Raw genomic sequence first — 14,888 nt, 5'->3', positions numbered from 1 at the left:
AGAAAGAGACAGAGAGACAGACAGATAGACAGTTTTCACACTGTACAATCATCCAAGCAGTCATACCCAGATTGAGCTTGGGCCAAAAGATGTACTTGATGACAAACAAAGTACACAAGATCTGCGTCCTGAGGATGGACGGCCACGTTATGGTACAACACAGTTCATTCTTGTCAAATCATAATCCCAGCATGAGCCAGCCTCAGGGTCCACAGTGCAAACTCATTAATAAGCAAAACTCATTCAAAGCATGATCAAATCAAACCAGCAAAAGAACATTACTACAACCAGCATGCTTCTTAGAATCTAATGCAGAAAAACCCTCAAGGCAAACCAAAATTCAAGGCAGCAATCGAGACCAAAACTCCAAGCGCTAGATAACATAATTAGACGCGTATCTCAGTCCAAAGGCAGCCATACACAATTATGGTCACTACAGCAGTACAGGCATAAGACATTTGCCAATCTATTCACAGCTGTAGCACGTGTGCAGTCACAAAGAGTTAACATTACTAATGGTACTTCTGAGGAAGCTAGTGAGTCACGTGGATTATGACGTCATTGTGGTGATGCGACCTTGACACACTCTGCAAGAAATCCCACACAAGTCCCTCAGTTGAAGAGTGCTTGATGTCATGTGTTAGAAACAAGCGTTCATGTGCAAGCAAAAAAATTCAAACTGCAAACGATCTGGGGGTATATACAGGGGGGCAAGGGGGTATAAGGGAGCTGCAGTGCTTTGCACCATGTGCAGCTGACCAGAGCATTACTTACCTTCCACTGATTTGACGGGAGAGGTTTGCACGTCGTCTGTAAAATAAAGGTGTATGTTTTGCAGAAACAGCTGCTTGCCTTCTTTTTTTATTTTTTATTTATTTTATTTTATTTCTTTTATATATATACACATAAACACAACATAATATACAGCATACACAGAGTTTATCAACATAAGGTATGGCTGTCTTAGCGCATAACTCATAACTCATAACTCATAACATTTTATTGATCCAACAAAGGAAATTAAATTGGTCATCAGCACATATAGGTCATTAATTAATAATTATAAAAGAATAAGAGAAGAAAATTCATAAAACCCATGATAACAACAAAAAAAATATCTAAAGTAATATATGTACACACGCACATACCTAGACAAGACACAGACATAGACAGTAGGGTGGGTTGTTGAAAAGACAGGGGACATGGAAGGGGGGGGGGGGGAAACTGAGGTTGGGGGAGGGGAGGGGGGGGGGTAACTGAGGTTGGGGGAGGGGAGGGGGGTTAGGAGGGGAGGGGGGTTAGGTGAGGACGGTGGTCACACTTTAGCCTCCAAGTATACATGGGGTTTAATTATCAGCATACAAGTTCTGTATAACATGTTATGAATAAATGGGTCAGGGGGAATCACATTCGAAAATGTTCATACGAAATCAATCAATACAATTATCCTATGGCATCAATGAAAAAAGTGTCTATATAAACACCAATCCTTTGCAAATTTACCATAATAATTATTTACACTAGCATTATACTTTTCGATCAAAAACCTTTGTTTGACAATTTTCACAAAAACATTTAGTGTTGGGACTGTCTTATTTAATTTGGCTCTAAATATACTTTGTTTGGCAAGGAGAATAAACAAATCAAAAACAGCATCTGTATGAAAGTTGTCTAAATACCCTAAAATGACAAGCTCTTTTGACAAATTCAATTTACTGCAATGTGTTAAATTTAGGCATAACCATTCTGTGAAATCAGACCAAAAAAGCTTAACTCTTGTGCACTCCCAAAACAAATGTTCTAAGGTTTCCTCTTCCTGTGTACAAAAGCTACATAGTGATGTGTCAGAAATGTTCATCAAAAATAACAGGCGTTGAGTGGGGAAAATTCTATGTAGTATTCTATATTGGAACCACCTCAGGTATGTGTCTTGTGTAGTTCGCCTTATTGTCAAAAACACCTTTGTAACATTTACATCAAAATTCAATAAATTAGACCATTTTTCCATGCACTGTAGATTGCCATCATTTTTCACAAGATGTATGTTTTACTACTATTTGTTTCCATACAACATCATCACCAATATGAAAAACATTGTTTAAAACTGCATCCAACTTTAATCTTTTATGAAAATTCTTAACTGAGCGGATAACGCCCTCGAAAAAAACAAAATTCAGTTGTAAATTTGGATGTTTCAATTTAAAATCGTTATATGACAAAAACCCATCGGCTCTCATCAAGTGACCGACTGTAATAATGCCGTTTTCCATCCAATTCCTGTTAAAAATAACCTTTTTATCTATGCAAATATGTACATTATAATACAGACGCTCTGAAGCAAAATCACTCAAGGAGATGGGGACACATTTGCATGCAAAATGCTTATAATGTTTGAAAACATCTCTCCAGAAAGGATTCTGAACTCTTTGCATCAATATGTTTCCAAACTCACCTCCTCTCTTGTGAATGTTATGCACAAGTGGACACAGAGCTTGTAGAAGTTTAGTTACTTTTCCTTCACTACAAAGGACTCGCTGTAACCATGATATCTTCAGAGCTGACATAAAGCATTTCAAATCCACCATTTTAAGCCCCCCCCTCTTCAAACGACTGATATGCTGTTGTTCTCTTTATTCTATCTTTCTTACCATCCCATAGAAATGAAAAAAATAACCTATTCAAATCAAACAAAAACTTATCATCAGGGTCTGGTAAACTCATAAACAGATGAGTTAACTTAGACAGCGCCAAACTCTTAATAACTGTTATTTTTCCAAAGGGGGTTAAATTGCTTGCCTTCTTAATCTTAACGCACCGCCCCCGAAAGATCTTCCGAGATCTTGATCCTGACAGGGCATACAGCAGCAAGGGAGCAATTTTTATTGTTCGTGCAGCTGAGAGCGCAGTGTTCAACCTTTCAGGCGGGTGTGCATGGTCCCCGCTTCTTTAGCAATAAACACAGATCATTGCGTTGTATGTAAGAGCTAGTTGAATGTCTCCTAAACTCACCCTGAGTCATCTGTAAACCAATATGCAGGAAGAGAGAGGAAGAAACATACTGAATCGCATTCCGATCAGTAGTACAACTGTCGGGTTCAAGCTAGTGAGGGACAAGTGTGTGACCCCTGCCGACGCAAAGCAGACATACAAACACTGAAATATGACTGCAAATACTTGGACCATCTAGAGCATTTGAGCATTATTTTTATAGAATACGATTTTTGTGTAATGTTTTTAGCAATGTTCTTCAATGCCATGCATTTTGTCATTTGCAATAATATGCACTCATAAATGAAGCTTGTACATAAGATCGATTTCTAAATGATGTTCATGCACTCATCACTGTCGGTAGTGATCGAGATTTGCCATTTTCTGTTCGAAAACAAAGTGAGACTTTAAAGGAAAAGTCCAAGGTTTTTAAATATCCCCCAAAACTTGAAAATCGAATGCCAAATGTTTCAAACATCTCTGGAAAAATATTTTAAAAATTGAAAAAAAAATGTTGTTGTTGTAGTTGCAGATTTAGTGTTGCAAGGCTAACCAAGACAAGTCGCCTGGGGTCAAGTAGTGGTCACGTGATTTTTGGTACACTGTGACGTTGGTACACTGTGACGTCACAAGTTATTGTGTTGATTCTACCACTAGTACCAGCTTGATTTTCACACAGAAAAGTCACCACTGTATGCCCGAAAAGAATGCCTCGGTGGAGGGCAGCCGCAAACTGCAACAACTCGTCAATGTTCCCAGGCATTTCATAGCACACTTTCCCTCACAAAACTCTGAGTCTCTTGTGGAAATGGAAGAGATGTGTGCAGCACAAGCGTGCAGATTTCAAAGTGTCAGGCACTTTCTGGGCACAGATTTCGCCATTTTTCTGCAGCACAAAAGTTGGCGTTTCATCCCTGAAACAAATGTTTTGACCACTGGCAGTGTCTTCCCTTCATAAAAGTCCGGAGAGGGGAGCATTACGCCAGGCTGGTACAGTCGACGAGCCATCGAAACTCCGAGGCGACATACGAACAGCGGATTATCTCACAAGAAGGAATGCGTTGAAGGTCAGAGTACATGTATGCTTTTATTTTCATGCATACACGTAAACATTGTTTTGCTGCGCAGCGAATACGAATTGGTGCAGAACAGTGTGTCTGGGTCCAGCTGATATTCGCTGGAGTACAGATGCACCACAGGCTAGATCTACAGAGTTACAGAACGGTCTGAGCTGAGCTAAGAGCAAGAGTAAAAAGTAGTCAGGGTTGTGGACACGTAAGACAATGCGTTTGTCACGTTATCTATTCTATTCAGTCGCAAACTATCCCCTGATATCAATTCATGAAATTGGCAGCGTTTGCTGGAATCATGGCTTAATGCTATTTTTTACCAGATCTAAACTTTTGGTGGATGTGCAACCGGTAAGATAAACAGACACCTGCATGCTAGAGACAAGAAGATTACGAATTGTGCAGGGAATTAATCTTTCTGCATTGACTGAGAGACGCAAAACCAGTCTAATTGCTACAACATGGATACACATCCAGACGACTTCCAGAGGGTGTCCAAATGTTCAATGTACTGTATAGATCAGAAGCATACTTTCGAATTGATTTATACTCACACTCATTTTCTCTCTTCTTTTACTTCCAGACCTTTCATCATCACTCACGGCCACTGGTCAGAACAGGTCACTAGACACTGACACCGTGACCATTCCAGATTTCCCGGTTCTCCGTGATCACAACGCAACTGTTGACCAGTCCTGTTCCTACCGTCCAGAATCACCACAGGAGAAAACCAACGTGCCATTCATCGTAAGATTTTTGTTTTGTTTTGAAAATTAGTGCCTTATTCTAGCTTTGCAAAAAAACGAGAAAGTGTCTTTGACAGATACCATCCAAATAATCCATTTTGAAAACAAGTACAAGTTCATTTCTACTCATGTTAATCGTTTATGCTTTCTGTGCTGAGCGACATTGATTGAATTTCTTTCGTAACTCACCTCCCGTCAACCTGCAAAACTATATCTGTCGAAGTAGTTTCAAATAAAGTCAGTATGCTTCCGAATAAATAATATAAAAAAGGGTATTTTCTGAAATGTTTAATTATACTTATAGACCAAAACAAAACATTCACGAGTATGTTGTTGACCTGATGGTCTTTATGGTAGACATCAAGAGTTGCATGTTCAAGAAGTTTAAGCAGTACATTTGAAAGAGCAAGGTAATTTAAGGTGGTATAATGTTAATGGTAGGTTCCACTGTGAGGCGACATGGAGGGTATCTTTGACGGACTCATTCAACATTCATACCCATGCACATCACCTCAAACACATTTATGCTTTGTTCTTGAGTCAAATTTATTGGCTTCATAAATATTGTGAATTTTTGTCCGTTTGCAGATTGGCTTATCCATGAATTTTTTCGAAAATATCTTGCGATCTACGTACGCATAATGTAACACGTGAAGAAGAACATAAAAAGTTCGCCAAAAGGAATCTAATTTGCATTTCAACCCATATGTGCCTTCCTTATTGTTAATTTTTGACTCACATGCGAAGCAAAAGTGAGTCTATGTACTCACCCGAGTCGTCCGTCCGTCCGTCCGTCCGTCCGGACGTCCGGAAAACTTTAACGTTGGATATTTCTTGGACACTATTCAGTCTATCAGTACCAAATTTGGCAAGATGGTGTATGATGACAAGGGCCCAACAAACATACATAGCATCTTGACCTTGCTTCAAGGTCAAGGTCGCAGGGGCCATAAATGTTGCCTAAAAAACAGCTATTTTTCCCATTTTTCCCATTTTCTCTGAAGTTTTTGAGGTTCAATACCTCACCTATATATGATATATAGGGCAAAGTAAGCCCCATCTTTTGATACCAGTTTGGTTTACCTTGCTTCAAGGTCAAGGTCACAGGAGCTCTTCAAAGTTGGATTGTATACATATTTTGAAGTGACCTTGACCCTGAACTATGGAAGATAACTGTTTCAAACTTAAAAATTATGTGGGGCACATGTTATGCTTTCATCATGAGACACATTTGGTCACATATGATCAAGGTCAAGGTCACTTTGACCCTTATGAAAAGTGACCAAAATAAGGTAGTGAACCACTAAAAGTGACCATATCTCATGGTAGAAAGAGCCAATAAGCACCATTGTACTTCCTATGTCTTGAATTAACAGCTTTGTGTTGCATGACCTTGGATGACCTTGACCTTGGGTCAAGGTCACATGTATTTTGGTAGGAAAAATGTGTAAAGCATGTGAGTCGTATGGGCTTTGCCCTTCTTGTTTCTTCATAAAGACTACTTGAAATAAACAAAATGTTTAACCATTTTAAGGCCTCTGAACACGTTTAAAAAAATGCAGGTCTTTGCTCACTATATCAGATCTGCCAAGGCTCAGTTTACACAGGTAAAATCATCTGTCGACTTGAACACATACCAATAATCAACAGCCTCACTGCTTCTTGGAGCTGGATTTTGTGTGTGGAATGAATTACACATGTGGCGTTTTAGAATATAATTCATAGAAGATGTACATTCTTGCAGAAAGGCTTTAATTTAATAATTAGGTCTTCGTGATGTTCTCTTAAAATAACTAACATGTGTTCCCTTTGCCGGGCCTCAGAACCAGTTTTGTGAATATGCAGGTTAAACTCGTGCTTTTTCTGTGTTATCAGTGTATTTCTCATCCAGGCATGGATGCCTCCTCTTAAATGGACAGCCCTTCCCGTGTAAACGATTGGGTTCAAACATGGGATTTGGCCATTCTTCCGTTTTGAAAAATACCAGAACTGAACACTCTGTATGGGTACTCTCTTTGCGAATGTAGAATTTTATGAATTAATTTCTTAAACGCCACATGTGTAAAACATTCCCTAGAAAATCCAGCTCCAAAAACCAGTCAGGATGTTTATTCCTGGTATATGTTCAAGTCAAGAGATGTTTTTTTTCTATGTAAAAGTCTTCGCAGATCTGTGTAGTGAGCAATCCTGTTTTGGAAAAGGACGTGCCTTTAAGCCTGTATAGACGGTTTGATTGTTGAGATACCTGGTGGCAATGACCGCACGGATGGCAAGAGGTAGTAATGCACAGATGACAACAAACCGACCTGCATTTAAAAAAAAGTTAGGAGGCCTTGATAGGGGGAAACTTTTTGTTAATTTCCAGAATCTTTATGAAGAAATAATGAACGAGAAGAAAGTCTGGTCTTGAAGTAAATGCAAATTAAACTATGTATACTTTTGACAAACTTTTCTGTTCTTATTCACATGTTAAAATGTGTGCAGAGATCGTTAGTTACTTCCCAAAACCATGTTTCAGGCAACAGGCAACAGGCAAACGGACAATACTGGACACAAGCTATGCTGACCGGCTCATGGACTGACTACCTGATGCTGAAGTACACCAACAGTGGAAAAAGTCTGGAACAAAATGTTGCAGAATGTGAACCATGTGCCGGACCACGTGACAACTCAGTATCTTCAAACCACGCAGGAATCTGTTCAACCAAAGATACTAGTTCAACACAGTCACACGATTTGTAAAAGTATATTTCAGCCTTCTGTAGCTCAGGGAGTTTGAACCCCACTCTTCATCCGTTTGGGAAAGTATTTCTGATTGTTTTGACTGCACAGGTTGGTAATGGTACTCTGATGCTTCTGCCTAGAAACCCCACTCGCTAGCGCACCAGCTGCCTGTTATGGGTAAGCGACGTGCCTGTATTTCCTGCAAAGCAAGACAGAATAAAACAGCAGCTTAGTTTGAGCTTTTAAGACATTCGTACCAGAGAAAACGTGTACGTGTTTGTTTGGAGAGGGTGGATAGAATCATAAGACACGCTGTGTCTATGTGACGTAAAGCAGGTTTTCAAATTCATGCTGAAGCACTGTGTGATCGCTATTTTTTGGCATATCTTACCTTGATTTCAGATAGACTAGGAACCGAAATGAGGATGTTTACATGAATAAACTATTCTGATATGTATGTGTTTAGAAATAAAGAATAGTTTTAATGATATATGATGTGTGGTTTTTGTTTTTTAACCCAATGTGATATTTTCGTATTTGAAAACAAATTGTACACTCTGTTGTCAATTTTACTTTCAGATAAATAAATCTATCATAATGGAAATCATCTGTTTGCAATACAATACAATACAATACAATAACTTTATTAATCTCTAAAAGAGAAATTGCATTGCTGAGCTTTTGTGTCCGTTATAAAACATACATAAAACATTCAAAAATAAACATTTGTTCTTTGTCATTCATACATTTGTGTTGTGTTACTTACCCATTTTGATCAATGTTGAGTCGTCCATATTCCTGTGTGTACGGATAGTATGCAGTTTGAAGGTAGTATATGTCCGAGCAAACATAGGAGGATGTGCTGTTAGGCTGTCTATCTCCTCATCCAGGTTTTCCAGATATTTGAATTTCGTTTCCTCTTGGAGTTTCTGCACTGACACCTGATATTAAGCAAAATACACGTATCACTCTGTGATCATGGCAAAATGCATCATCTGTATGCCCCGTTCAAAAATTACCTTGAGATTCTAAGGTATACACAGAAATTGCAGTGGATCACAAAAACAACACGAACAGTAGTACATGTATATATTCAGTTTAAAAATTCATGCAATGAGAGTCAATAACCCGATTTAACCCCAGGTAGATTCAGGGTCCCACTGACTGAATCTCATATGGTTGCTTTTCGGCACACACCACACATTTTTAATGGGACTGTGAGATTTTGTTAATACAGTAAAATATATAGTAGCAACGTACTGTCTGTTCAGTGTTCGTGACGTTTGAGAATACCGATCTATGCACTAACGCATTGTCGTTTTGTAGTGTGACTGTCCGATATTGCGTACTCCTAAAAATCAATAATCAAAAAGTTTGAACTGCTGTAATCGTGTTTCAGCATATGTCTGACACTGACAGTGCTTATTTGCTTCCAAAACGGCTTGCGATATCACGCCATCAGCGTTTCGCCACTGCTCAGAAAATCTTATGATTTCAGATCTAGTTTGAGATCGGAAATCACGTGTGCTCGTTTAAAAAAAACTAAATTCATTTATTACTTCCCTTTGACCGTTTCGCAAGAAAAATGTCAGGATCACTATTAGTGTTAGCACATGAAAGCAGCCCACCGCCATTTCAAAAAAGTTTCACTGTTTAGTGGTGTCGATGTCATGTACTGTGTAGTGTCTTACTGTCGCAAATAAAAATACCAGGATAATTGCAGTTTTGTCCGCAAGAAACAGGCTTTGCGCAATGTTAACTTGATGTCTACATGTTTCGTTGTGTGACTGAAGAATTACTCAGAAAGAGAAAATAAGGATAGTCGCGTGTGAACATCACTGTGGAAGCATTTATTCTAAACTGGGCAGTTCAAGGACGAAATCCTTGATTAAAGATAGGAAAATAAACAACACCAGATGCCTGAAATAATAGCATAAATCCATAATCTTTACATGCTTACAGATCTGTGGAAGCACATCAACTGATCTGTGAAAAACACACCTGACTTCGATCTAGCATGCAAGACTAGAGGTAGCGACTACGGACTAGTGTGTCAACATCACAACAAAGAGAATCACATACCATTTCGTATTGCCGCTTATGCTGGCTCTGTTTCAAGCAGTTCCTTGTGGCCTCGCCAGCATTTTGACGACGAAGAGGCTCAAACGGGCACGCTAAAACCTCAGGCTGGTTGAAAACCGGTCCGTATTCCACTTGTCTTCCTCACTGCTTGAGCCGGCCATATTTGTTGTTCAAGGCTCGTGACGTAGCACACGAATGTGCACAAGGTCATGAGCCAAGACTGCACGCGCGATGGAACGATTCAGAACAACCAACAAACGAGTCAAAGTATACTTTTTGGACTTCTGTGTTCATTTTTACACATGCATTTGTGATTAATAAATTAAGAGGGTCAGCATATCAAAAGTGACCCTAAACCTTGGACTTTTCCTTTAAACTTGATATTTTGCGGTTTAAATACAGTCATAAACATGCATAAAAAGAAAGAAAAACACAAACTCAAAACTGCTTTGCAACAGATCTGACAGAAAATCTGAGTGCTTAGTGAAGATCCTGACAGGTCTGACATGAAATAATCTTTCCATTTGACATTAAATGAATTTCTGTCATATTGTGCATATGGATTTCAAGAATTAACCTCAAGTCTCAAGAGTTGCAAACACATGCTGCAAAGATGACCATAGTATTTGACACTAAATCACTACTGAACATAGACTTAATAAAGTACATAGTACATGTACTATGCATAGTTATTTGAGTATGCACCCCTCACCTCTACCTGTCTTGCAACTGCTGGGGAATTTAATGACTGACTTGAGTTTAAAGAGGGACAAGACAATAATAATAATAATAAAACATTCTTTTATAGCGCTGTTCACCGCCATGAGCGTTATCTCGTTCATGGCACGCCAGAGATGCGCCGTATCACAGTTATTAGAGATCATCTGTTCAAAGTATCTGCGCTTCGAGTTTTTAACCAAAACACTTATTTTGTTTCTGTGGATTTTGTACTCGTCAATTTGTTTAGCTTTCTTTAATTCATCCCTAATTTTCATGGCCTCCATAATGTCGGCTGTAATCCAACCGGGTTGCGTCTTCTGTTTAACTCTCCTCCTTCGAATGGGGGCATGTTTTTCCACAATAGGCATAAATAAACCTTGCCAAACAGTTAAAGCAGTATCGGGATTATCGCAGCTATATACACTGGAAAAGTTGACTCTACTTAAGTCGAACAAAAAGGAAGTTTGGTCAAAGTGCTTAGTTGAGCGATATTCAATGGTTGTATGCTCGGCCTTGGTACGCTTCGGTGGTCTCCATGACAACCTGCACATGATTGGACTGTGGTCACTGAGACTGACATCCGAAATTCGTACGTTAGAAACTTTGCGTACGTACTACATTATTAGTATAGATATGATCTAATAGGGTGGAGGAGGTGGGAGTAACTCTCGTAGGCTGTTGAACCAGTTGTTGCAGCCCGAATAAATTGGAGGTTGACTCCCATGACGTGTGTGGTTTTAGTAAATCAATGTTGAAATCCACTAGAAGAATATAATCAGACTTTGGGTTTGTCGTTGTGACCAAGTCCATCATGTGCACGAAGTCATCATATCAGGCAAAGTTACAAGAGGGATTTCTGTACAGGATACAAATAAGTGTAGTAGAATCTTTAGCACCACGCTTAAGCTGAACCCACATGCACTCCACGGCCTCGGTCTCTAGATCCGGACGCCGGGTGACGTAAGGCATTACGTCATTATGTACATATATGCCAAGGCCCGTCTGTGGCGATCGGGTAGCATCTTTACGCAAAAAAGTGTAGTTAGGGATATAAATGTCAGAATCGGATTGTAGTTTCAGTCGGGTCTCAGTGAGACCGAGGAGGTGGAGGCGTGGTGGTCCGCTAAGCAAAGAATAGACTTCATGAATTTTGTTGCCTAAGTGAAAAATATTAGTATGCCCTACATCTATGCTTGAAGAAGATAAGTCTTGCATACAAAACACAAAATATTAATTTCACCAGACTAAGTGCAATCCGGAAACAATGCAATCAGAACACACAGTACCAACAGAACAACCAAATCAAATAAACGACAGAAAATAATGTAAAAGGGAAAATGTGCAAGCTTACAAAGTAATAATTACGGAATTAGGACTGGTAAGAAAAACAAACTCAAACACCGCTATGTGTAATGTCTACTCAGAGACCAGCACAGCAGCACAATGCAACGTTTAACTTGACGGTGAAGACAAAACCAATTAATGTTCATTCACTTTGTCCAGCTAAAGGCCTATAGTATAGGAAGTCCTGTCACACCACTGGTGGCTACCACACAGTGGAACAAAAGTTAAAAAAGTTCTCTTTATGTCGCTGAAAGGAAAAAAAAAAATGCAAAGTTGGGGGAAGACACAAAAAGACAAATTAATAATGAAATAGCTAAACTGATGGTGAGTTATGGTAAAGTACCGTGTACGGTACCACAACTCACGCACACACGCAATCGTTCATGCATTTCACATGTAAGGAGAAGGCCAGCCAGCTCCAGAGGGGGGGCGGGCGGCCAAAGAACCACGGAAACATCTGGGGGAAGTGTTGGCCGTTGTGCATAAATGGCAGATAGGGATTAAATGGCGAGAATGGCGGTGCCAATGATGGACTATGAGTACCGTCCCTGTTTGCCTGAGCACTCGAGTGGCTCTTTACTTCCTGCTCAGATGAGCGCGCAGCATGCTTATCGTCACGGTCTCTGTGCATGTCACTGGGCGGCGTCTTATCCGTTTTCTTTTCACTTTCAGGCCTATTAGCATGGGAGGAAGCGTCAGCCTAACTACGACGCGATTGCAGCTGCGTTACACTATCACCCGCACTGGCCCCAGGCGGGCCTCTATTAGTCTTAGCACTCTTCCTGCCGAACAGGAACGTCTTGACCTCTCTGAGGTAAAGTCCTAAACCTCTGGCGGTGAAATGTACCTTGTCCTGGATCAGGCTAGGGTCAACCTTCCCCTCGCTGTTAGTTGACCACACGGCGTCATGAGGGAGGAAGGTTGTACCATTGGTCTTGCACACGTCGGCCAGTCGTTGGTTCATTTTACGAACAGTAACTATTCTCTTCCACGGCTTCTGGGGTGGGATGGCCGAGATTGCGATCTGTGCGTCAGGCACCTTACTCTTGACGCTGGTAATAAGAGCACGGTACCCGTCAACAAAACTGTCCAGCAGTGTGGGCCGCGCCTCGATTGCAGCCACGTTGTTGGTGCCGACATGCAGCACCACTTTGGAGATGTTGGTCGCGGTATCCACGGTCTTGTTGAAGACTTCGGTGACGTCCGCTACTCTGGCACCCCTGAGCGTTCTGACCTGCACCTCGCCACCACGACGCAGCCGCTTTGGGTTGACATTCTTCATATTTGAGTCTCCGATGATGAGGGTGGTGGCTGAGGGAGGCAGTTTCGGGTGCCGAGCAGCGGGGACAGGCTTGAAGTCGGCGGCGTCTGTAGTGGTGTTGTCGCCTGCGGCCTACGACGACGTTTCATCCTTTGACCCAGGGGGCTGGTTACGGGGAGAAGGGGGTTGGGAAGGAGAGTTTTCGATGTTGGATGGGGGCAAGGGGGCAGGGGAACTGTTGGCGAGGGTTTGTGCTGGGTCAGAAGGGTTATTGGCGGGGGTGACGGGGGAGGGGTTATTGGGATCATGGGCATAACGGCCAATGCCGCTTACAACGGGTATGGGGGTCTGGGTTGAGGCTGAGTTACGTGCAGGGCAGGACTTCTTGGCGGTCTTGAGGTTGGTCACCTTCTGTTCCAAGCTCTGGCACTGCCGCTGGAGAGACGTAAGCTGCTCTCCCTGGAGCAGATACTTCCGCGCCAGTTCCTGCAGAGCTTGGTCCCTCTCCTGGTTGAGCATCAGCTGCCCACGCTGAGTTTGGACCTTGTAATCCTCGAAGTCCTCACTCAGTTTTAGCAGCTGGGCCTGCAGGGCGGCGATGACGAATCCGTTGTCGTTGCTATCCTTCTGGACAGCAGAGTCGACGTGGGCCTCCTCCGTTTGGCTAGTGGTGTCATCAGACTGCTACCCGACTGCATCAGTGTCGATCTGCTCCACGCCGCCATCAGCAACCGCCACAGCCTCAGTATCTGAAACCTGCACTATAGCACCGTCCGCCGGGGCGGGGGACTCGGGCAGGGCAGGGGTGGTGGGGGCGTCGGCATTTGGGGCAGGAGAGTTGGGATCAACGAGTTCGGGGGAAATGTGGTCAGTAGGAATGGGGTCAGTAACTGCTGGGCAGGCGACCTCAGCGTGGTGGGCAGTGCTAAGCGCTATGGCGACAGACACGTCGGCGTGGCGATCAGTTTCTGCACCGGCCTCCTGCTGCTCACCGCTGGTCGTCTCCTCGTTGACAGGGGACGCTGGCCGTGGTGCAGGGGGTGACTGGGGTGTCGCGCTGTCGTCGTCGTTGGCGCTGGCTGCCTCCTGGGATGTCGCGCCGTCGCGAACTTCGGCACTGGTAGCTTCTCCCTGTGTGCTGTCACCGTCGTCAGCGCAAGGGGGGGGAGAGAAAGGGTCTGCTGTGTGTTCTGCCAAGCAGACTTCACCTCAAGGTTTGAGGGGCGCTTGTCGGCCAGGAGGAAGACTAGTTCCTGCAGACGCTTGAAGTCCGCCGTGGCCCAGTCTCTGCATCCGCCCCCTTGCACCAGCACGTTGCAGTTGGTGTAGTACAGGGTGATGACCAGCACCTGCCGGTCATCCCCGTCTTTCTTTTTGTAGTAGAGGCGGACAGTAGACTGCTGTGAGAGAGAGAGAGAGAGAGAGAGAGAGAGAGAGAGAGAGAGAGAGAGAGAGAGAGAGAGAGAGAGAGAGAGAGAGCGTAAGACAAAGAGAGAGAGAGAGAGAGAGAGAGAGAGAGAGAGAGAGAGAGAGAGAGAGAGAGAGAGAGAGAGAGAGAGAGAGAGACTGATCGAGAGAGAAGAAGAAGAAGAAGAAGAAGAAATAATAAACATGAGCCCCCAAAAGTGTACATGATTCGTAAAAGGCAGTCCTCCAAGTTGATGCATAGGAATGCAAGGATAAGGTTTCAAATAAAAATGTCTTCCCAACGGTCTCAGTCACTTAGGAGCCAGAGTCCAAAAATGCAACAAATGCGAAAGAACCAACCCGTAAATGTTACCTTCGTATGTTAACCTTTTGTTCGCTTTAGTAAAACACACACATGTGTTTCAATAATCAACGTAAACAAAACAAACAGAAACATGAATTACTCAACCTCAATTCAAAAAGGAAAACAATAACTGCACAATCAAAATGACAACAAGTAACAAAAGAAGATGAACTTTTTGGCCT

At 42.2% G+C, this 14,888-nt stretch overlaps 1 protein-coding gene and 2 long non-coding RNA genes across 3 annotated transcripts in view; 1 reads left to right on the top strand and 2 right to left on the bottom strand.

The window, feature by feature from the left end:
- LOC138955008 (sodium/calcium exchanger Calx-like) overlaps positions 1-14,888 on the bottom strand; it is a 91,847-nt gene that overhangs the window by 68,722 nt on the left and 8,237 nt on the right. The gene's annotated exons all lie outside the window — the stretch shown is intronic.
- LOC138960252 (uncharacterized) lies at positions 3,529-7,467 on the top strand. Its single transcript, XR_011453928.1, has 3 exons — positions 3,529-4,055; positions 4,642-4,805; positions 7,330-7,467. It is a non-coding gene; the product is annotated as an uncharacterized lncRNA (long non-coding RNA).
- Positions 7,590-9,759, bottom strand: LOC138960250 (uncharacterized). Its single transcript, XR_011453927.1, has 3 exons — positions 9,611-9,759; positions 8,295-8,469; positions 7,590-7,727 (listed from the first exon to the last, which is right to left on the bottom strand). It is a non-coding gene; the product is annotated as an uncharacterized lncRNA (long non-coding RNA).

This window comes from Littorina saxatilis, linkage group LG2 (assembly GCF_037325665.1).
Source record: "Littorina saxatilis isolate snail1 linkage group LG2, US_GU_Lsax_2.0, whole genome shotgun sequence".
In the NCBI taxonomy this organism is placed as follows: Eukaryota; Metazoa; Mollusca; class Gastropoda; order Littorinimorpha; family Littorinidae; genus Littorina; species Littorina saxatilis.
Note: the sequence above shows the minus strand (reverse complement) of the source record. Positions and strands in the feature narration are given on the sequence as shown.